The 25,161-nt window shown below is 40.0% G+C and overlaps 1 protein-coding gene across 1 annotated transcript in view; it reads left to right on the top strand.

The window, feature by feature from the left end:
* Positions 1-2,917: 2,917 nt before the first annotated feature.
* LOC134207892 (probable G-protein coupled receptor B0563.6) overlaps positions 2,918-25,161 on the top strand; it is a 222,442-nt gene continuing 200,198 nt past the window's right edge. The window contains exon 1 of the mRNA XM_062683911.1: positions 2,918-3,988. The gene's annotated coding sequence lies outside the window, so the exon portion shown is untranslated. The remainder of the gene's footprint in view (positions 3,989-25,161) is intronic.

The raw sequence follows: 25,161 nt of genomic DNA on the forward strand, positions 1-25,161 counted from the left end.
GGGGATGAACAACACTCTCAAGCGTTCACATATCCAAATTACCAATTGATAAAAATTCGCTAGAGTGTTAAAATCTTTCGATAATTGTATCTCGATTCGAAGCATTGGTAACAATGCCAAACATCCGATTGAACTTCATTGTTGACATTAAATTGGTATTAATTAGGTTTACATTATTTTAAATGTTAATCGATTACACAATTTGAAAAGCACAAGCCTGGCTGATAGTGTACAGCTGCAACCATCACCGACGCAAACTGCTACAGAGACTTACCACCCGTCGCTAAGTCAGTCTAAAGCCTTGGTGGTTCATTACAGAAAACCCCATTGCGAAAGCTGGGCTGTCAACGGCGTTATTGATAATAATAATTATTCCTTCACGTGAATTGCGTCGGACTTAGCATTTACTCCGGCAGACACCTACGAATCAGCAAAAACGAGCCAAAGAAAGTTTACCAGAACGCATTCACTGTAACAGCGAAGAAGATTCGGAGCCCCTCTACTGGCATCAACAGACGTAAGCAAGAAGCTACCGTCAAACGCCCCTAAGCTTTCCAAGGAAAACGCACATTTAAGATAGCATAAACGAACTGCACCAGCTAAAAGCCCTGCAATGGCGGGCATAAAAAAAAACTTTTTATGAATAACTAAAGAAATGCTAATAACTTACTAAGTTGAAGAGCAGGCCAAGTTCTAGTTGGAATGTAGTGCTATGGAAGAAGAAGCTTGCGATGCACTTACGAAATTGACTGATTCACCGAAACCAAGTGCTAAACTGTTAGCAAGTTTTTAATAGTAAATATTATTATACATAGATATTGTAACACACTAGAGTCGGTTTTTACGCGGAAGATATGGGCCGCGTAAATTAAAACAACGTAAAAAACCGCGTAAATCTTGAAGTATGTCTGAAGGAACCGCGGAAATTCAGAAACTCGCGTGTAAAAAAGTCGCATAAAAAACAATTCCTGTAAAAATTTCCGAGTAACAAACGGCTTCAGTGTACATCAGGTATGAAGCGTTGACTCTTCCTTGATCGAATGGTCCAAGCAAATTGAAAATCCATTGAGAAACGGCTGAGATATTAACGATCGAAGTCTATCATATTTTCGTGACGATTTTCAATTTTTTGCAATCCTAGAGTGTACCCCAATATAGAAAAGACAGACGTAGTTCTACGTCAAAAATCACTTCACTGCTACTGACGTCGCCGTCAGCCACTGGATAATACGCCACTAACAGCAACCAAACGATGGCCCGAACTCGATGATCCGCTTTCTGCTAAGACTTCCACCACCGGCGTCGGCTCGTGGCCGCTCTCCGTGAAACCTTGAATTGAAAATTAGAGCCCATCTCGATTTTGATGTCTGTGCTTGCGATGCACACACGGGATTGGTTGGTTTACCGATTTTTAACAGTGCCTGGAGAAAATATGTTTTTCAATAGATTAGCGCTTTTGACCCATTGTTTTTGAAAGTCTTAAAGAGTTCGTCGATCGATCGATACCAAGATCGGTTGAAAGATGGCTGAGATATTAGCTCATACTTCCTGACCTCTTTTCGCGACGGTCACAAATTTGAATCTGCAGAATGGCCCCTGTCCAGAGCTTGGTCAAATGCTACCTGTTACACTTTACGTAATAAGTTGGCAATTTGATAGAATTTCTCTTGTTGAACAGAATTTAGCAAATTAATCTGGCTCTATAGGTGAAGTGCAAGTTCCGTACATGCAAAGGAAAAAAAATATCAAAAATAACCGAAAACTTGAGCGTTTGTAAAATTGTTAGAAAACCTTTAGTTCCGCTTTGATTTCCAGTTTTGCAAGACAGGATTTTATATGCTAGTAATTTACTGCCCTCCTTAGCCGAGCGGTAAGAAGCGCGGCTACAAAGCAAGACCATGCTGAGGGTGGCTGGGTTCGATTCACGGTGCCGGTCTAGGCAATTTTCGGATTGGAAATTGTCTCGACTTCCTTGGGCATAAAAGTATCATCGTGCTAGCCTCATGATATACGAATGCAAAAATGGTAACCTGGCTTAGAAACCTCGCAGTTAATAACTGTGGAAGTGCTTAATGAACACTAAGCTGCGAGGCGGCTCTGTCCCAGTGTGGGGATGTAATGCCAATAAGAAGAAGAAGAATTTACTGCCCATTTCCCTTATCTCTTTTAATGATTTGTACCACACTATCGTAAGTTATGAGCATGCCTTTGAATACCTGTTTTATACGTAATAGATCAATTTATTAACCTTTATTTCCAATGAAGTATACGTTGCAGAAAAAACGAGGTCCTACCTCATTTACATGCGATAAAATAATATGTACTTCGTCTGCACTTGATATTTTGGCTGAGCGCTGACACAAGTTCGCTACAACTCAATTTCTGATCCCGATTCGACTCCAACTTACTTATTCAATCATCCATTACACGAAGACACCTGGATTTTATTATTTCGCTCGAAGCTCCACGCCTTCTGCCACTGCTGCTAGCGAGGTCCTTGTGATGAAGGAAAAACGCATCCCATCCTTCCAATCCATTGATACCAGCAGCAACGAATGAAGTCGTTCGACCTCGTGGTACTTTTCGCTCAGCCAGTTCTCTGAGTTCCACGCAGCCCCATTTTCTCGCTCTCTCGCATTTCCACGGAGCCTTATCAGTTCCAACGTTTTCCCTCCTGGTTGTACTATTGTTTACATCTGTTTTTCCATCGCTGGATCAGAAGAGAGCGAGGGCGATGGGGAGTGGAGGCTGCGTACAGAGGAAAAGCTTCGTTCCATGGCCAACTGCGAGCGATGAAGCCTATCAATGGATCCGATGGTTGGTTCGTTCGCTGGCTGCTGGTGGTTGATGACGTTTGCTTGGTACAAAGTTACGCGCCTACTGTGCTATCGCCGTCAGTCTGCAACGGTGCCTCAAAAGCGACGGTTGTATACATTCGGGAGCTGCCAAACCAACTGCCTTGCTGAAGATAGCCTTTGCCAAGGAAACCTGCAAGGATTATTAACCACAGGAGTTTGGTTTTTTGTGTGTGGCAAGGTGCGACACAGTGCAACGGTGGACTAATTTCCACTTTCTTGAGGAGAAAACTGTGACACTGGTGACACATTTATCGTTCGTCTGGGAGCGATATGGGTTGATGTGTTTCAATGAACAACTATCCGAGCGATAAAACTCAAACGATAGCGCCAAAGAATGCATACGACGGCGTGGTCTTTAAAATGGGCGTAAAACACGAAATGTGATTATTTCAAGTGATGTGTGCTTAATTACACCCCGTCTTCGTCGAAGGACTGGCTAGGAGGAGGAGGTGAAAAACGACAACAGTTTAACAGGTGAAAATACTACTTTGGGGAAAAAAATAACGGTTTGGGATCCAAGCAGTTAACGTCGCGGTGAAAGGTGAACAAGCAGCACTTGCTGCAAGCACGTACTGAAGGTTGCAGCCCGCTCAGACCGAGAACTGGGAGGACTAATGAATTTTTATAGTGTGGCTCGACCAAGTCTAATGAAAATTTATCGGCCACTCTGAAGGTACGATAATGATAATGAGAAAATTAAGTAAAGGTGTTCGGTTCAATAATAAATTGCAAAGTGTTTAACGGCGAAGAAAACATTGTGGGTTGCGTTAGTTGTAACGAGGAGCTGTCAACGGAGATCGTGAAAAGGAATCCCTGAAATCGAGTGTCGTTGCACATGTGAAAAGGGTAACCGAAGCAGCCATTGAAAAGCGATTTTCCAACAACTCCAGGAATCTGTCGGACGGAAACGGGAGAGAAGTAAGTGAAAGTGATAAAAGGATTGAATTACCAAGATAAGGGGTGCTTTGAAAACGGCGTGCAGTTCAGTGGCAATATTTGAAAAAGAGAGAATGGTAACGACCGATTCTGGTTGAAGGCGAAAAGGGTTTTTATAACGTTTGAGGTTTTATGACGCTTGGTGAACCGAATCCGGAATTGCAGGGAAAAGGAGTCATGGGAAGCTAAATCCGGTACGTATATTTTCAATAAATGAATTTGACTGCTTTGTAATTATATCATAATAAGCTCGGCAAATCTTTGAGTATGCAATAATTTTGTATTTTTTGTAGTTTATTCTAATGACACGTCAAAAGCAGATTGAAAAGCTGCTATATATTAATTAGTTTATTCGATTTTTTTTGAAGAGTCATTGTTCAAAAATCTTGGAGTAAGGTGTACAGCAATTTCTCAAATTTCAGATGATCCTCCATTTTACGGAGTTAAGAAATTCCTACGCTTAAAGTTTTTTGGTATTTAGATAGATTTAGGTATTTCATAACTGATGACCCGCTCGGAGACGAGCCAGCCTCGGGCTGCAAGTCTCCTAAATAAAGACAAAAAAAAAAACTGATGATCATAAAAAGTGGTGGTGAAATTAAATGGAATTGTACTAAACTCGTCTTATGACAGCATAAAAAGTGACCAATTTGTTATTTATATTTTTAAGTGGTTTTAGTTGAAAAAATAAAATATAATTGTGTGACCTGTGTGTGAAATACCTAGCATTTTCCATTCACTATTCAAATATTCGATAACTTCAAAACCAGAAAAAAAGTGCAATATGAACGACAGTTGATAGTCACATAATCATATTAATATCAATCAAACAATTGATTGTCAGACACGCGCGGAAATCCATCAATGGCAAAAGGTGTTCGAATATGCTCTTGTTTGCCTATTATCAGAATTAACTCTTCAAAATTAATCATTCTGCACCTATTTTATTGTTGTATTATCTGTAAAGATGCCTACTTTTACTGTATGTCCATCTTTAATGTCTCGTACTTGACTTATCGCAAGTCGTGATTTCACGTCGACGCAAGCCAAGTACTGGAATAGACCTGGAGTCGACTTGACAACCGGACGAACTTTGTGGACAAAAGTATGCAACTAATCACTCAAATAAACTATTCAACCAGAGCTCGGTTGACTATTTGGATTTTCGTAATAAGGGAATTATCGTACAAGTTGAGCCAAATGGAGTCTGTTCTTTACTTATTTTTTCCGCAAGCAGTGTTTATAGATATATGATCAAAGCATCAATTTAAAAATGTTTCTCCCATTTCCAATAATCTAACGTATTTTTTTAGTTTTTCCTCAATATCAAGTTGGAATAATCATAACTCAAGAACAAAGCATAGTAGACATTGTAACCAGGATCTCCATAGATGCGAGCGGTCAAAAACAAAATTGGGCTTTTAAAGTGATTTTCCGCTTAGTTTTAGCTGGGTATGGTCGAAATAGCATGCAAATATAATTTCTAGCACTCCCTTTCTTCACTGTCCGTTAGTTAGTTACGTAATTCTATTTTTTCATAAATACGATCAATGTGACAAAGCAAACCAATATGCAGAGCCGTAGCGTGGACTCCCAGCGCCCTTGGCGAAACCGTTATTAGGCGCCCCTTACTTTCTTGGCATGTTCAAAACAAACAGCATGATAAGAGCTGGGATACTTTTAAAATCAATTGGCCTGGGTCCCTTATCATTGCTTGATCCCGGGAAATGAGAAAGCGGACCCTTTGGATAAGGTTGAGCGCTTGTACGATGATGTTTACGACCAGGAAATAACCTTCGAAGAAATTTTTTCTATTAGTTCGTCAGGCAAACATTGAACTAGCCTCAGGAATCTTGAAACAAAACCAACAGAACTGGAAAAAGGGAAGTTGGATATTTGGCTGTATTTTATTCGCCCGTTGATGACGAAGCGTCCATGGTTTAAAAATTGAATAAGGGACGAGAATTCATTCGCACCATGTGTCGTCTACTGTCCAATCACTATAAGGTAACGAGGATATTTTGGACATTTGAATATATTTCGGACTTTTGGCTATATTTTCTTCAATATGTTCTATAAGTATGGTATGAAACGTGAAAATTAAAGAGAATAAATAGGCGCATGATTCCCATTTATTCAAAGAAAGCTAAGTAGAAAAACACGCAAAATATAGCCAAAAGTCCAAAATATATTCAGATGTCCAAATAGATCATTTACCCTACACTCTAAATGCACATCTTTTCAGAGTGAGGCTCTCGGAAAACAATATGTTTGCAGCTAGGAATATCAAGATATTGTTTATGTCGTGTGGGCGTGCAAGGAACATCTTGGCCCCAGATCTACGCTAAAGGAATATCTCCGAGGAAAAAAACCAAAGCCTCCTAACAAATATTGAAAGCGGGTGAAGCGCTTATTCAGCTAAAAATAGTCTTGGGAAAATTAGCTTAAATTTTTTGTTGGGATTAGCGAAGTGTTGGCGGGTCTTGATCTCTATTACATGTCCCTTGATAACCAATTTTTGAGAGTTTCTGATGTAAGAATGTAATCATCGTCCGTCCATCCTCTAGTCTGCCATACTCCTTCACGAATATCTTTCTCTTGTTTTCCAGTTTAATGTCTGCCGTTTCCCTTTCATATGTCTTCCTCTCGGTATTGTCTCCCTAGTAAATGTTTGTTCGTTCCATTACAGAAGTGAAACATCGTCGAGAATGGCAACTATGTGAACATCAGCATCGAACAAAAATTATACGCGGTTTTTTACAGTCTACTCTGTGTTTCGTCTTTGGCGTATTGAAGTCCTCATCTGGGGCTTCTTAGCTTAGCTTAGCTTAGACTGACTGTACATATCAATGGTTGCTACTCCATGGTTGATCAGAACTGGTGCAAATTGCGTCCTCATCTGGGGCTTCTTCCGTAGAAACTTGTTCCATTCTTCTTCTCAATTGTATTTCCTGTTCAATTCAAGCGCGTAAAAAACTTGATGAAAATTTTCATCATTTTCAGCAGCTCTGGCTTTCGGCGCCCCCTAAGGCCTGGCGCCCTTGGCGGGGGCCAACCTGGCCAACCACACGCTACGGCGCTGCCAATATGAGAAGTTTAATTTCATATGTTTTCTTAAGGAGAAGGAAAGGGGTTGTACAAAGTACAGCACACTAAGGGCATCATAGACCTTCATAGCATAGCATAACTGACCGCACACCATCCTGAGTTGGCTGTCGATAGAGACGGTAAATGCGCCAGAAAAAGAACCTCGAAATTGACATGTTTTTCATTGAACGACCTTTTTGCTCAATACCTGGCCAGGTCTTTACGATCAGTGGGGATATGGGTAGGAAGTGTTGATTCGATACCTACAGGTGTTGGACAGAATGATCGGGACAGGTAAAAAAATCTCAAAATTAAATGACTATAACTCTGGTTAATTTCAACCGATTTCTTTGATTTTGCATTTTTTGAACAGAGAAATTCATCTCGTTTTGGAAAACTAGGGCAAACTTATGTTCAGACTGCCTGATACCGGAAATATTCCGCATTGTTTGAGGGAATGTCAACAATGCTAGTTTTTGATCGCTTGTATTTTTCGTATGAGTGAAATATTGGCTCTATTTTTAATTTTTTACAGAAACTAGAGTTTTTCCTGTGTTGATTGAGATATTAATGTCACAGATCCGTCGACGAGCACCTGACACCAGATTTTACAAATATGTCAATATGTGTATCAAACTTGTTTCAAAGGCCATACCGATGCAGATATTATTAATACAGGTGAGAATTGTCTAAAATACACACTCTTCTATCCATCCAGAGAATATTATTCTGAATCTCATGAGTAAATGTATGTGATTTTGTAAACAAAGATTCAAACGTTGGTTTCTCCAATCTGATAGCACTCCCATGCAAACTATCACCACAGACAGATAGGAGAAGGCTTCGGCTACCTGTTAGTGGTGTTGGTTTGCGTGGGAGATACATACGTCAGATTGTACGAATCGACGTATGAATCCTGGTTTACAAAATCACATACGTCCTTTTGAATAAGTACCCGAGATTTTCCAAAAATATTAATATGGGTATCATGGTTTTTAAAGCTCATCAAGGCCATTGACAATGCAATGAACCACCCACCAATTTTGGCCCTTCATACAGGAGTCTGATGAAAAACAAGCAATAATATGATCATGATTATATCGTTTGTCAGATATAGCGATGCGGAAAGCTGGGTTTCAGAACTGTTCTGGACCCTGATAGGCTATGAAAAAAAGACATTGATATGAAAAATAACCCCACTCTAATATAGGTGTATTTGAAATAACAACTGCAAAAAACACATTGGGTTGATCTCACCAAATTTGATTCCTTTGCAAAATCAGCCATTTTATGGTCCGATCACCGAGATCCAGGAAACTTAAAGTTCAGTTCACGGCAGCAGTACATACATTTCTTTTAATCATCGCCAAAAACGCACGACACTTAATCGCAATCGGAAACGACGAAACGAAGTATTTGCAAATCACACATAAATGAATAATGTAGGATTCTGAGACAACCGAATGTTCCGAACAGAGTGTAAAACAATTGAAAATTTTTGGTGAAGGCCGCCTTTCTTCACTTGTCAGCTCACTTCCAGACACATTGACAGTCGGCTCTGGACTGTCAATATTCGGTTGGATATTAGTCATTGAATATGATTGCACATTTAAAAAATTGATAAATTATCTGAAATCTGAACACGTTTCAAATGAGTAAAGTAATTTATCACATAGAACTGAATCTGGTTTTCATCCACAAGACACTTTCAATGGTAAACACTAACAACAATGCTAATTATGTTTTTTTCTGCACATAGTAAGCACACTCAGTGACAGTCGAATGAATGAGTTGGTGGAGTAGTCGTCTGACTATGTCATTCTATGTTTTGAATATTCATGCGATGTTTGTCAAAATTCGGACCGAAGTTGCTTCATGAAGATGAATATTTTAGGCTCTGGTTCCGAAACCACAGATGAGCGGAGAAAAAAAAAACACAGACGCAGAAAATTTCAAACGTCGCGCGCGGCACACTACGATTTCTCATTGAGGGCATCATGGACCTTCAATGAAATTTTCTACATTTTCTTCAGCGATATCCATGAAAATCATCTAAAGTATCCGATGAAAAAAAAACTTTCCAAATCTTTGAATAGGTTTTATAAAATTACGCATGTCATAAGAGCGAAATTTTTTTCTAACGTCTCCTAATCGAACTTAAAAATAAATCTCATTCATGTCATGTAAGGCTTGAAGGAAGATGTCAACGTTTGCCTCTTTTGATCATTTTCATGCATTAGGGTTGAGCCAGGTACTTTCGTCTGCCTTTTAATTTTTGTCATAGTTTCGAATACCAATAAAAGATACACTTTTTTTTAGTCAAACTCATCCATACCAAATCGTAAGCCTAGTAGAAACGTTCTATTATAGTGGAGTACTATAGCAAATGGGGGAGCGGGTCATTTGGCATAACTTCATTTGGCATAAGGTCATTTGGCATAAAGTTCATTTGGCATAATGGTCATTTGGCCTAACGGACATTTGGCATAACGGAATCATGGCATAATTCTTTTTTGTGATGATAAAATTAGTTTCTAGACTAACTGGTGCTGAAAAAAACCTGAAATGGTGAATATAACTCAACTGGATAATAATATTAAAAATATATAATTTATTCGAAGAAAGCATGTATTAGCCGAGTATGAAGCAATAATAAATGTTATCTTTCCATTGGAAATAAAGCATCTATCGGGATGCGTTTGCTCGGGTTAAGGCAATAGTAGATGCAATCCATTCTTTAAAAATAAGCGCTTGCCCGGATTAAGCAAAATGCGGGCCGGATCTTCAAAAGAAGGCATTTGCCCGGCATAAGGCGATTGTGGATATGACCCCTTCTTTAAACGTAGGCACTCGCCTGGATTCAGACAATAGTGTATGTGATCACTTCTTTAAAAGAAGGCGTTTGCCCGGATTAAGGCAATGGTGGATGTGATCCCTTCTTTAATAATAGACGCTTGCCTCGCTAAGGCAATGGTGGATGTGATCCCTTCTTTAAAAGTAGGCGCTTGCTCGAATTACGACAATTGTGGATGTGATCTCTTCTTAAAATGAAGACTTTTGCTCGGCCCAAGGCATAAGGCGATGCTTCTTTAGAAGGGATTCTTCTTTAAAATAAGCGCTTGGCAGGATTAGGGAAATGGTGGATACAATTTTTGTTTAATAGGCGCTTGCTCGGATTAAGGCTATTGTGGATTTGATCTTTTCTTCAAAAGAAGGCGTTTGCCCGCAATAAGGGAATGGTGGATTTCATTTCTTCTAATAGAAGTTTGTCCAGAATACGGCAGTAGTGAATTTTATTCGTCTTTGGGATGTAGGCGTTTTCCTGGAATAAGATGGTGAATTTAATCCCGGGTATTGATCCGGAGTAAGGCAATGGAGGATGTGATTCCTTCTTTGAAAGTAGGCGTTTGATTGGATTGAGACAATCTTGGATTTGATCCATTCTTCAAAAGTAGGTGTTGTCCGGAATCAAGCAAGGGGAATCAAGATTCTTTTTTTTTAGTGTAGGCGTTTTCTTAACTTAGCTTAGACTGACTGTACATATCAATGGTTGCTACTTTTTTTTTAGTGTAGGCGTTTTCCGAGATTAAGTCAATGACATATGTGATCCCTTCCTCGGAAGTAGTTCTGCTGCTTCGTTTGTTCGTACTTCCGAACAATGACTATCATCAGTCTAAGTCTAACAGAACATATCCTCGATCTACTCTAACTATGTGAAAAAGCACATCAAATAACCCTTTCCTTTTAACAGTTCCAAATTATGCCAAATGTCCGTTATGCCAATTGACCGACGTTTATGTTGTAGTTCAAAATTATGCCAAATGACCCAGACCCCGCGCCGCCTATCATAATTTTGCCACGCCGATGACTAATCGCAATAAAAAAAATTAACTTGAGTCGAGTCGCGTAAAGTACGAGACATTGAAGATGGCCTTACAGTTGAGGACGAAATACGTATCTGTAAAGCAATACAACGTGGTGAAATTAATTGGAATAGTACTAAACTCGTCTTATGATAGTTCATAAATATTATTAAGGTGGAACTCGTCAGAATTCAGTTTTAAATCAACCCCAAGTGATTGTGTCTCTAAGCCAGTTTGGTGACATACATTGGCTTGGTTAGGTTGGTTGATAAGTTTGTAAGTTTGAATGAAGCCCTGTCTAGTAGATTTAATCTACTAAGTAGAATAAGACATAAAATGTTTAACTGAACTTTGGAGTTCTTCTAAGCCAAGGCCTCATTCAGTTGGGCACCTAAACCTGTAGGTGACTCGTAAATTATGTTTGTTCTGGTACATAAGGGGCCATCCACAAAGTACGTCACGCCTCTAGGGGGAGGGAGGTTCAGAGCAGCATGACGATTCATACAAAAAAATTAGAGGTTTGTTACAAAAAGTGTGCCAAAGAGGGTTTTGTTTTTTTTGATTTGTGCTATTAGGACAATTGACTTATTTGACAAACCATTTCAGCAAAATTATTGAAGCCCTACTGTGAATGCTTTTCCAGTGTTTTGTCCTGTGTAACTATTTTTTTTTATTTTGAAATATTTTTTTGGATAAGATTGATAAAACCATTTGATATATTTTCTGCTAAATTCCTCCAAAAAGTTTCCTTAAAAAAACTTGGAGGTATTCTCAAAGAACTCGTTTGGAATTTCTTATATATCGAAAGGACGAAATTTTCTGAAGAAATGTTACGGTATGGGTAAATTCAGGAAGAAATTGTTGAACATTCACCTCCGGAATTCTTTCACAACATTCTTAATTTTTTTTTTTTTTCGGAAATACAAACTTCTTTGGAAATTTCTTCGGTAATTCATATGGATTCCATCTAGTATGTCCTTCTAAACTCCAGGGGTCACAGCAGGTGAACGAAGTAGCACTGCAAATCCTCTAAAAAAATAAAAATGCAGCCACTCAAACATTGCCCAATTCTGTTATTATTTATTTATTCAGACTAAGGCTGAAGTGGCCTGTGCGGTATATAAGAGTCTTCTCCATTCGGCTCGGCCCATGGCTACACGTCGCCAACCACGCCATCTACGGCGGGTCCGCAAGTAATCTTCCACCTGATCGATTCACCTTGCCCGATGCGCACCTCGCCTTCTTGTACCCGTCGGATCGTTGTCGAGAACCATTTTCACCGGGTTACTGCCGACATTCTCGCTACGTGCCCGGCCCACCGCAGTCGTCCGATTTTCGCGGTGTGAACGATGGATCGTTCTCCCAGCAGCTCATGCAACTCGTGGTTCATTCGCCTCCTCCACGTACCGTCCGCCATCAGCACCCCACCATAGATGGTACGCAGCACTTTCCTTTCGAAAACTCCAAGTGCGCGTTGGTCCTCCACGAGCATCGTCCAATGAGCGTTTTGTAGATTGTCAGTTTGGTACGGCGGCGAACTCTATTCGGAGCGTCTTGTGGAGTCCAAAGTACGTACGATTTCCAGCCACTATGCGTATCCGAATTTCTCTGCTGGTATCATTTTCGGCAGTCACCAGTGAGCCCAAGTACACAAATTCTTCTACCACCTCGATTTCGTCACCACCGATGCAAACTCGAGGTGGGTGGCTCACATTGTCTTCTCTTGAACCTCTTCCTATCATGTACTTCGTCTGATGTAGGCTTCCTCCACCTTCTCAAAGTTAAGTGCCATAATATCGATACTGTTGGTGAAGCCAAATAGCTGGACGGACTTATTGAAAATTGTACCACTCGTGTTGATCCCTGCTCTGTGTATTACCCCTTCCAAAGCGATGTTAAATAGCAGACACGAAAGACCATCACCTTGCCGTAACCCTCTGCGGGTTTCGAAGGGACTCGAGAATGCCCCTGGTCTGTGGTGGAGCGTTCCCCCATAAAACCCGCCTGGTACTGCCCCACGAACTCCCTTGCAATTGGTGCTAGTCGACGGCATAAAATTTGAGAGAGTACCTTGTAGGCGGTGTTCAGCAATGTGATTGCGCGGTAGTTGCTACAAATCAAGCTTATCGCCCTTTTTGTAGATGGGACACACGACACCTTCGATCCACTCCTGAGGCAAAACTTCATCCTTCAAAATCTTGGTAATGACCCATTGTAGCACTCTAGCTGGTGCTCAAATATCTCTCTTGGTAGTTGGTCAACCCCAGGGGCTTTGTTGTTCTTCAGCCGGCCAATCTCCTCCTGGATTTCCTGGAGATCTGGAGCTGGTAAAATTGCGTCCTGTGCGCGTTTTTCCAGGTTAATCACCATACCGCCATTTTAGTCTGCAACATCGCCATTCAGGTGTTCTTCGTACTGCTGCCACCACCTTTGGATCACCTCACGCTCGTTCGTAAGAAGGTTCCCGTTCATGTCCTTACACATATTAGACTGTGTCACGTGGTCCTTACGTGAACGGTCCAACTTCTTATAGAACTTTCGTGTGTTATTAGCGCGGTACAGTTGCTCCGTCTCTTCACGGTCTCCATTTTCCTGCTGGCGCTTTTCCTCCGGAAAATCGAGTTTTGTTTGTTCCGCGCCCGTTTATTCGCCTCGTTCGCCCTCGTGCGATGTTGCAGTAATCCCGCCCATGCTGCATTCTTCTCTTCCACTAACTGCTCACATTCGCCGTCATACTAGTCGTTTCTCTGATCTGGCGGCACCGTGCCAAGTGCAGCGATTGTGGTGCTACCAGTGGCGGATCGAATATCCCTCCAGCCATCTTCAAGAGACGCTGCGCCTAGCTGCTCTTCCGTAGGGAGTGCCACTTCGACGCGTGTTGTACACCGTCCAGAGTTTTGAGCGTAGGTATACTGCAACGAGGTAGTGGTCGGATTCAATATTCGCACTACCGTAAGTGTGTACGTTCGTGATGTCGAAGAAGAATTTACCGTCGATTAGAACGTGGTCAATTTGGTTTTCCGTTACTTGATTAGGTGATTTACATGTGGCCTTGTGGATATTCTTGCGGGGGAAGTAAGTGCTTCGGACTACCATTCCGCGGGAGGCTGCAAAGTTTATGCATCGTTGGCCGTTGTCGTTCGATACGGTATGCAAACTATCCGTGTCCGATGACCGGTCTATACATTTCCTCCCTTCCTACCTGAGCGTTCATGTCACCGATGACGATTTTGACGTCCCGCAGTGGGCATCCATCGTATGTCTGCTCCAGCTGTGCGTAGAACGCTAGAACGTAGAACTTTGATTAATCTTAGGCACCCCTAAATCATGTCCGATTGAGCTCAAATTTAGCATTGGTCATATTTTCGGGTAATGAAACTTGTGAGCAATGTCGTTTTTTGAAACTCGAGGACATTTTTTTCCCATACATTCCATTGGCACCTTAAATTACTTAGCTATTAGCTAATGATTGGCAAATGTTCCTTGTATAAAACGCTCAACTTTATCGTCGAGGCCGACATAGGGCGCCCTTGTTTTCTTTGTCGCATATCGATGGATTGGAATGGTTCATCATCTTCCAATGAGTTTTAGTAAAGCAAGGTGAATGGCGCAGATCCCTCTCTATGCGTGTCCATTGCATAGCACTTATGCCTTTAATTTGCTTATTGGAAACATCTTCTGCATGTTTTCGATTGATTTGAAACTTTTGATTCCCATCCCAATGTTTTTGAATTTTTTGCTTGCAGTTTTTACAATATTAATCCTATCATCAGGTACCAAGACGTATTGGGTTCGTTTTTTGATTTTTCGATTATTGCAAAATCCTGATCGCACTCCATATACGAATGGCCGGAAAATAGAAATTTGTGATCGATTTCTTCGATACTGGTTCTATTTATAATGTGTATCTAAAATTTTATAATATTGTGATTCTTATTCTGGCCTCCGCAGTTATCGCTGAATGCAATAAGATGTTTGGTTGTTGAAGGCAATGATTGAGCATATTGCAATATGCAGCAGACATGATCCAACTTCTTGACATCCCATTCCACCCTCCCCTTCATGCCACATAAACATAGACGCTTCATTTGTTCCCAGATCATATATACCTAAATTATATGTCCAAAGTTGTCTGGTGTAAAAAAACATTACTTAAAGATAGCATATGAGTAGTCAAAGCAGAGTGCTCTTATCTGTGAGGGGTTGTTTTTTGCCATTTGCTTGGCCTCGTTTTTTGTTTTAACTTAATTTCTTTTGCAGTTCTGCTTTCTTCGACCAATTCCTGATTATCTTCATCATTAAAAGTATTTTCAAGTTTATTGCATGTCATATCAGTGTAAGGCATTTTGAACCGAAAATTAAACTGTGTGTTGAAAATATGACGATAATAGCTTTCTTTTACAGGGGCATGATTTTCCTGAACACAAAATTCTTCATAAAGCTGATACATCTTCAGTGTCTCGTACTTTTTGTTGCACTTTTTAATTGTTTACGTAACAGTTGTACTGAAAAACGTACATTAAGGACTATTTTAAGTTGATTCAAAACAATAGTGGAACACGACGGAACAAAACCAAACATTGTGCATTCGGTAGCTTAAAACCGAATCTTTCAGATGGTGGCTGTTTGGCTTGCCGCCTCTTGCCGCTTTTCATGGTGTGTTGATGTGAAAATTGACTCTTTTTTCTAAAGATTCCTCAATAACTTTGACAGGTTTCAAGATAGATCAAAGTAGTCTTCTAGACAAACATGTTTTTTGTCATTATGCACAACTTTCCAGAATAAACCATAGTGGTAAAATCATTTTCAAAAAAGTTATGCTCAATATATGATTTTTGGGGATCATTCATACAAAACGAGCTCTAACTCGTTACAAAACAGTTTGTCCAATATTGTGTCTTCAAAAAAGATTAACATTCTTTATAACATTGCAGAGGACAACCATTGTTTTTGTAAATCTGCGTAATTTTTTTATTTCATACCGCCCTTCAAGGTGGATAGATCATTGATATTTTCTTATCAAAAGAAAGCCCAAGAAATATCCTTCAACTCTTCTGAAGACATCATGACTCTAAAATGTAGTTTTCAGGTCGAAAACTAAAAAACGCACGTTTTGGGGGCTTCTGAACCAGTGTGAAGCGCAGCCAGCCTGCAGCACTTGCTTCCAAACGATATGGAAACTATTGAAATGTTATTCAAACCTATTTAAATGGACTTAAGTTGGTTGTATGATGTCAAGTACATAGGGCTGTGTTTATCATGGGATAGATAAAATACTAATGATGGAAACTCATATGTGAATATGTACGTTATGTGGAAGATATTGATTTGGAAAATGTATTGGAGGTAACCACTTTCCCTTCGATGGGACTAGAACCCATGACCCTGCAGTACGCTAGACTGGTGCTTTAACCAAGTAAGCTACGAAGGACCTCCGTCGGCCTTCGCAACCTAGCGGCTACTGAACGAGCTCGAGATTCCTAATTTGGACGCATAGTCAAATCACTCGCAATCCATTTCTCAAGCCAACACTTCCACGTTCGTATAGTACACGTCCAGTGTTCACATTAGAGGAGCGTGAGTATTTAGAATGAGAACGAACGTTGCGAAGGCCGACGGAGGTCCTTCGTAGCTTAGTTGGTTAAAGCACCAGTCTAGCGTACTGTAGGGTCATGGGTTCGAGCCCCATCGAAGGGAAAGTGGTTTCCTCCAATACATTTTCCAAATCAATATCTTCCACATAACGTACATATTTACATATGAGTTTTCATAACATTGTAAATTAACGTCCAAGTCGGGTGGTTTAATCCCCGGAAATAGGCAATTAACTTTGATTGAACTGAACCTGAGTTGCGTGCTCTTGCCTACGCAATGCGGTCGGGTCTGAGCTTGACGACCGACTGGCAAATAGCTTACACAACCTCACTTGATCAGTACAGTTGCTGATGAAGAATGTGTATAGCCGCCAGACATTCTAAATACTCACGCTCCTCTAATGTGGACGTGTACTATACACATGTGGAAGTGTTGGCTTGAGAAATGGATTGCGAGTGATTTGACTATGCGTCCAATTTGGGAATACAGATAAAAAAATTCACTGAAATTTACACTAAAAATCATGCACATAAATCATTATTAGCGTAGTTCCACGCGTGATATAGCCTAAATCTGTACAATATTTAACGTGAATCATCAATATTGCTTGCAAGTTGTAGGCAAACTTGTTAGGAAGAGAACCGTTTCAGCGTAGAATAGCGTAGATTTCCGCATCTCAAGTTTTACGCGCTGTTTACTTTTCACAATTTTTTTCTGTGTACTGTAGGGTCATGGGTTCGAGTCCCATCGAAGGGAAAGTGGTTACCTCCAATACATTTTCCAAATCAATATCTTAGGCAAATCATTCAATCCGGCGCTCTACCACACTAGCTTCGACATCACATATCGTAACCGATGAGAAAACAAATCATTTATGCTGGTGCTCGTTCAGAGCGCCTTCGACTTTTTAAGTCGAAACCGCTGAGAAACAACACAATTTTTCAATCTAGCGCTCTCCCAAAGTGCCATCACAAACCAAAACAGATGAGCGTATCATTCAATCCGACGCTTTTCAAAGCGTCTTCGACATCCCAAGTCGAAACCGATGACCAAACCATTCAATCTGACGCTCTTCCAGAGCGTCTTCGCCATTACAAGTCGAAACCGGTGGACAAATCATTCAATCCGATGCGCTTCCAGAGCGTCTGTGACATAATAAGTCGAAACCGATGAGAAAACAAATAATTTATTCCAGCGATCTTCCCTTTGATATCACAAGTCGAAACCGAAGTAAAAATGACCCAATCACGCCCACAGGGTACTTACAAAACAATAATTTCGAACCAAGAACAACCTGGCAGGATCGCTACAACAAGCTACCCGTTGGTTTGATCGCTTGTGTGCTGTCTATCGAGCTTACTTGACACTTTACCGGTCGCTACTAAATGCACTCCTATAACAGTAGCGCGACTGACAGGTGTCGAAATTTGGTAGCGCGGTAAGAGCGCTGCTATTTGATAAACTGTCAACTGTCAAACGTCACCGGTACGGAATACAGCAACCAAATTGAGAGACGAAAATAATGACCGATACGGAAACGAGTGACGAAACTAATGTCGAATTCGTTTTTAAAAAGTTCCAACCTAGGTTGGAACCAGTTCCAACCTAAGTGCTGTCAAAGTGTTTTTTTTATTCGCTCAGGTTGGAACTAGGTTCGCACTAGTTCCAACCCTTAAAGCTGTCGGGTTCGCACTGTGTTGTTTCACGGTTTCACACCGGGTTCACCAATACAACTGTACTTCAACTAGGAATGGGCGTTTTTCGGAAAAATAGCGATACTGCCAAATCGATGTTTTTGTTGTCAAAAGATTGATGCCGAATAATTTCGGCGCTGAAACATCTTTATTCCGATATATCGATACGTCCGGAAGATCAAGAGCACATGCAAAAAAAAAAAAAAGGAAATTTTAAGTTTTCCATTTCCCATTTCAGATCATCGAATCACCCATCAAAGTTTCGCTGTTTAGATTGTACCTAATGTTTGCTATATTTTAACTTTTTTAATATTACAGATAATTTAAAAAATCGAAATCCGATATCAGCTACAAAAAATCGATACGGTCAAATATCGAACATGAAAAAATCTATACAAAATATCGATTTATCGGAGCGAAAACATCGATTCCCGGTATATCGTATCGGTATCGCCCAGTCCTAACTTCAACTGTCAAAACCATGTGAGTGGGTGGGACTGGGTGAAATAAACAAGCGGAAGGGAAAAACGAAACTGTCTGTTAATCAAATAAAATGCGCGTTGAATTTTTTTCCCGGTAATTTTGTTATATTTGTCATTGTAGTTTTGAATGAAATTAATCCGGAACTGTTGTCTAGATTCAGATTAAAAATAATTGTCATTCATTATTTTCATCGCAGATTGTGTCCTAAATTAGGTCGGTGGATGGAATTAGTTTGGGAATTCCCCTTGAAACCCGTTCACAAAATCCGCTAAGAATTGTCAGAAAAATGTAATTGAGTAGAAATCTTAAGGAATACTGGAATAAATTTCTTAAATAATGTGCAGAATTTCTTTTGAAATTCTTCCAAAAATTCTTTTGTGCGTTTCATAATTTAATTCCAGTAATTCTTTCTTGAATTCTTGTATGCATTCATTGGCGATATCTTTCAGGTATTCCTCCATAATTTTTTCGAAGAGATCCCTTCGAGATGAATTCCTTTGGAAATTGTCTAGGAATATACTTGAATACTGTTTCAGGATTTTCTCTGAAAGTTGGTCCAGGAATTAATTTGGAGGAATTCCTCTGAAAGTTTTTTGAGGAATTCCTCCGGAAGTTCATTGAAGAATTCCTCCGGAAGTTCTTGAGGAATTCCTCTGGAAGTGGAGGAGCCAGTGGCGTAGCCACGGGGGTGGTTTTGGGCATAAAACCCCCCCCCAAAGACAAAATTTTTGGAAGAAAATTTTTTTTTCGAAAAAAAAATTGTTCAGAAAACCCCCCCCAGACCAATTTTCTGGCTACGCCACTGGGAGGAGCTCTTCCGGAAGTTTCTGGAGGAGTTCTACCGGAAGTACTACCCAGAAATCCTTCAGGAATTCCCTGAAGTCCTTCACGAGTTTCACCGGAAGCTGAAACAGGAATTCTTACGGAAGCTCCTCCAGGAAGCAGGAAGTTTTTCGAAGAAATTAATAATGGAGGAATTCCTTAATGAACTTTCGGAGGATTTTCTGAAGGAACTTCCGGAGGAAATCCTGTAGGAAATTTTGGAGGAAATCCTGAAGAAACCTTCGGATGAATCCTTCAAGGAACTTTCTGAGGAATCCTTCATGAAACTTTCGGAAAAAATCCTCAAGGAACTTTCGTAGGATTTCCTCAAGGAACATGTAGAGATGAAACCTGCGGGGAAATTCCTGAAGGAACTTCCGGAGCAAAACGTTGTTATGTTTTCATGTTGGACTATTGAAAGATAAGGAATTTAATGAGGAACCACTAGCATTAAGGTCACTCCTGACGGAATCCAAGTTCCAAAGTGCTCGCGTTTTCGGGGGCACACCACTCTATTCAGAGGCGGGGCACAACTGTCATTTGTGTTGTTTTAGCTTTGCTACGTCGAAATAATGAAAATGACAGTTGTGCGTTGCTTCCGAATCGAGTGGTGTGCCCCCGAAAACGCGAGCACTTTTAAACTTGGATTCCGTCAGGAGTGACCTGAAGGTAGCCTCACACCTCGGGGATCCGCGGATTTTCCCCCCTGGAACCAGTTCCAACCTAAGTGCTGTCAAAGTGTTTTTTTTATTCGCTCAGGTTGGAACTAGGTTCGCACTAGTTCCAACCCTTAAAGCTGTCGGGTTCGCACTGTGTTGTTTCACGGTTTCACACCGGGTTCACCAATACAACTGTACTTCAACTAGGAATGGGCGTTTTTCGGAAAAATATCGTTACTGCCAAATCGATGTTTTTGTTGTCAAAAGATTGATGCCGAAAAATTTCGGCGCTGAAACATCTTTATTCCGATATATCGATACGTCCGGAAGATCAAGAGCACATGCAAAAAAAAAAAATTGAAATTATAAGTTTTCTTTTTCCCATTTAAGATTATCGAATCACCCATCAAAGTTTCGCTGTTTAGATTGTATCTAATGTTTGCTATATTTTCACTTTTTTTTACAGATTTATTACAGATAATGTCTTGTTAATTTAAAAAATCGAAATTCGATATCAGCTACAAAAATCGATACGGTCAAATATCGAACATAAAAAAATCTATACAAAATATCGATTTATCGGAGCGAAAACATCGATTCCCGGTATATCGTATCGGTATCGCCCAGTCCTAACTTCAACTGTCAAAACCATGTGAGTGGGTGGGACTGGGTGAAATAAACAAGCAGAAGGGAAAAACGAAACTGTCTGTTAATCAAATAAAATGCGCGTTGAATTTTTTTCCCGGTAATTTTGTTATATTTGTTATTGTAGTTTTGAATGAAATTAATCCGGAACTGTTGTCTAGATTCAGATTAAAAATAATTGTCATTCATTATTTTCATCGCAGATTGTGTCCTAAATTAGGTCGGTGGATGGAATTAGTTTGGGAATTCCCCTTGAAACCCGTTCACAAAATCCGATAAGAATTGCCAGAAAAATGTTATTGAGTAGAAATCTTAAGGAATACTGGAATAAATTTCTTAAATAATATGCAGAATTTCTTTTGAAATTCTTCCAAAAACTCTTTCGTGCGTTTCATAATTTAATTCCAGTAATTCTTTCTTGAATTCTTGTATGCATTAATTGGCGATATCTTTCAGGTATTCCTCCATAATTTTTTCCAAGAGATCCCTTCGAGATGAATTCCTTTGGAAATTTTCTAGGAATACCTTTGAATACTGTTCCAGGATTTTCTCTGAAAGTTGCTCCAGGTATTAATTTGGAAGAATTCCTCTGAAAGTTTTTTGAGGAATTCCTCCGGAAGTTCCTTGAATGATTCCTCCGAAAGTTCCTTGAGGAATTCATCTGGAAGTGGAGGAGCCAGTGGCGTAGCCACGGGGTGAATTTTTGGGCATAAAAGCCCCCCCAGAGACAAAGTTTTTAGAAGAAATTTTCTTTTTCGAAAAAAATTGTTCAGAAAACCCCCCCCAGACCAATTTTCTGGCTACGCCACTGGGAGGAGCTCTTCCGGAAGTTTTTGGAGGAGTTCTACCGGAAGTACTTCCAAGAAATCCTCCAGGAATTCCCCCGGAAGTCCTTCACGAGTTTCACCGGAAGCTGAAACAGGAATTTTTACGGAAGCTCCTCCAGGAAGCAGGAAGTTTTTTGAAGAAATTAATAATGGAGGAATTCCTTAATGAATTTTCGGAGGATTTTCTGAAGGAACTTCCGGAGGAAATCCCGAAGGAACTTTTGATGGAAATCCTGAAGAAACCTTCGGATGAATCCTTCAAGGAACTTTCTGAGGATCCTTCATGGAACTTCCCGAAAAAATCCTCAAGGAACTTTCGTAGGATTCCTCAAGGAACATGTAGAGATGAAACCTGCGGGAAATTCCTGAAGGAACATCCGGAGCAAAACGTTGTAATGTTTTCATGTTGGACTATTGAAAGATAAGGAATTTAATGAGGAACCACTAGCATTAAGGTCACTCCTGACGGAATCCAAGTTCCAAAGTGCTCGCGTTTTCGGGGGCACACCACTCTATTCAGAGGCGGGGCACAACTGTCATTTGTGTTGTTTTAGCTTTGCTACGTCGAAATAATGAAAATGACAGTTGTGCGTTGCTTCCGAATCGAGTGGTGTGCCCCCGAAAACGCGAGCACTTTTAAACTTGGATTCCGTCAGGAGTGACCTGAAGGTAGCCTCACACCTCGGGGATCCGCGGATTTTCCCCCCTGTATTTTTACATATGTTTTCAGGATTTGGGCATGGAAAATCAAAATCCCGGCCCCATTGAAAATACACGGGGCCCAAAATCCGGCGGAAAATATTCCCGAGTTGTAAGGCTACCTTTATCAGGAGCGGTGGCGAGGAAAAAAATAGCATATCCTGGAGAATTGTTATTACATGCTTCTGAGTGTTGTAATTGTAATTTATTGATCATACGATACCCTGTCGGTTACACCTAATTTAAAAAAAAAACTTTTGCGGAAATAGTGATTGGAATTTCAATATGATTCTTGGTATTTCTTGGTATAAAAATGTGCACGGGATTATAGAATATGTATAATTAAATACATACATATATCCGCCGCCCAAAAGTAAATTCCATTATCCGCAAAAATCAGTTCACGCACTTAAACATTTTTATTTATCACCAGCAGACCCGACGAACTTTGTTTCGCCTAAAATTTATTTATTCTCTGATTAGTTTTCGAGTTTTGCAGAATTTTATGTTTCATTTGTATGGGAGCCCCGCTTTCCAAAGGAGGGAAGTCTGGAACCATCTTAAGAACCTTCCCCAGCCCCAAAAACCTCTGAATACAAATTTTCACGCCGATCGGTTCAGTAGTTTCCGAGTCTATAAGGTTCATACAGACAGAAATTCATTTTTATGTATATAGATGATCTGATTAGTCAAGGCCAACGCACTGCCAGTGCACTGGATGTCCTGGATCATATGTTTCGAATCAAAACAAACACGATGCTATGCACACCAACATATCCAATGACAGATGGAACTGAATTTTTTTTATTTTATTCAGGGTTCGGGTTGGCACTGACCCAAGTTTTAAAAAGAATTCAACATTACAAAACAATAATTTCCAACCAGAAACAACCTGGCAGGATCGCCAAATGTGCGGCCTAATTTTTTTTAAATTTAATTTTACTTTTTTAATACTTTTTTTCGTTTCGAGTAGTTTTGAGAATTTTTCAGAATTACCAACAGAAGCTCTGAGATGAGATAAGACATCTAGTTGTCCTTTTTTACAACCACTTTGCTGTCAGAAAAGACCACTTCTTATTTGCCGATTTGACAAACGCCGGCAAGAATAGCGTCGCGTTTTTTTCCCAGACGGGTATTTTGTTTTTGGTTTCGGCGTGTTGCTAGTAGTCGAGCATTTTTCAACATCGGTATTGTCATAAACAAATAATCTCGGTCAAACTAATTATTTCGGTTTTGTGAACGTGAATTACAAATAAAAAATACCTGATAAAATTATATAAACCATTGCAATCATGGACTACCGTTTAAAGAGTAAGTATTTTATAATTAATTGTTGAGGTTTATTCGTCTTGCTCCCTTTTATTCAATCAAAAAGGGATGGTCACACTGCATTGCTCGTCACAAAAATCGTGGTGAAAATTGTGTGAGGGCATTCAGCTTTGAGTTGTCTTATCTCATCTCAGCAGAAGCTTCTTCCGATTGGTAATCCAAAAGAATTTTTTTTTTTGAATTTCAGCAGGATATTCTTTGGAATTTACTTGAGAAATTGTTCCAAATTACTACAGGAAAATGTTCGGAATATCTGTAGAAAGTTCCTGTTAAGTTTATGTTGGAGAAAGTTCTTCATAATTGTAGAAGAGTGCGGCTAGCAGAATGGGTGTTTCAACGGTAGCTTGTTCAGTCTAGAAAAATTAAGACGGCTAGTTTGACATGGCGGTCGTTAAAACTGAAAATTCTTCAGAATATCCACGGGAGACTCTTTGGAGTTTTCATTGGAAATTATCTGAAATTTTCTTTGTATGGACAATTCTATAGAATTTCCGCGCAAAGTTGTTCAAAATGTAGATTTCAATAATAAAATCTTTGGATTTCAACGGAAAATTGCTCGGAGTGTTAAGGAAATTTCGTTGGACAAGAAAAAATCATTGTACAGCAGACGTTCGATAACTGCAAGTTATTTAACTGCAATTCGATAGTTGCAACAGTTTTGTTGTCGGACAGCTGAACTTCAAAACGATGCCAAACAAAGTCGATGATAGCTGCATTGTGTTGCATCTATCATGCACTTCTATTGCATCTGACGTCGACTGACAACCGTTTGATGTCTAGAATGCGTTGCAGTTATCGAATGGCATTCGCTAACTCAAACGTAAACATGTTGCAGTAATTTAACGACTAATGTATTGGCCATACGAAATTCTTGGGAAATTTCATTGGCTGAAAGCTAAACTCGGTCGAGCTGGTAATTCGGCCAAAAAAGTCGTTTTCCCTAACAGGTCGTTTGGTCGAAATGGTCATCAGCCCGAAATGGTCGTTTGACAAAATGGGCCATTTGGCCGAAAATGTTGTTTGGCCAAATGTCAATTACTAAACGGATAATATGGTCAAAATGTCCACCCGTTTGGCCAAATGACATTTACGGCAAAATGGCCTTATTGTCAAAAGATCATTAAACGAAATTTCGCAACATCTCTACTTTGTAAGCCGATTTAGGCCAAAAAATATCTAACCAAATTCCATTAAGCTGAATTGAACGTATTGAAACTGCTATTAGGTCGAAAATGTTGTTTGGCCGAAACCGACATATAGCCTAAAGGGACATTCAACCCGAACTGGTAGTTTGGTCGAAAAAATTGTTAGACCGGGTAGTTCATTCTTTGACCGAAAATGCCGTTTGGTAGGAATGGTCATTTGGCAGAAAAAGCTATTTGGCCCGAAAATGTCCTTCTGTAAAACAACCTTTTCGACCAAACGGCATTTCCTCTGCCAAATGACCTATTCGGCTAAACGATTTCTTTTAAAATTTAATTCTTACCAAATTGCATTTTTTTGTCAAATGATCTATTCGATCAAACGACTTTTTCGGCCGGACGGCATTTTTAGTCGAATGCTTCTTTCGGCTGTATATGTTTTCGGTCAATCAACTTTCGACCTGATATCAGTTGAGATAAACGTTCAGTAAATTCAGTGACAATTTCTCCAAACGAGTGGCC

This window comes from Armigeres subalbatus, chromosome 1 (genome assembly GCF_024139115.2).
Source record: "Armigeres subalbatus isolate Guangzhou_Male chromosome 1, GZ_Asu_2, whole genome shotgun sequence".
NCBI classification, from domain to species: Eukaryota; Metazoa; Arthropoda; class Insecta; order Diptera; family Culicidae; genus Armigeres; species Armigeres subalbatus.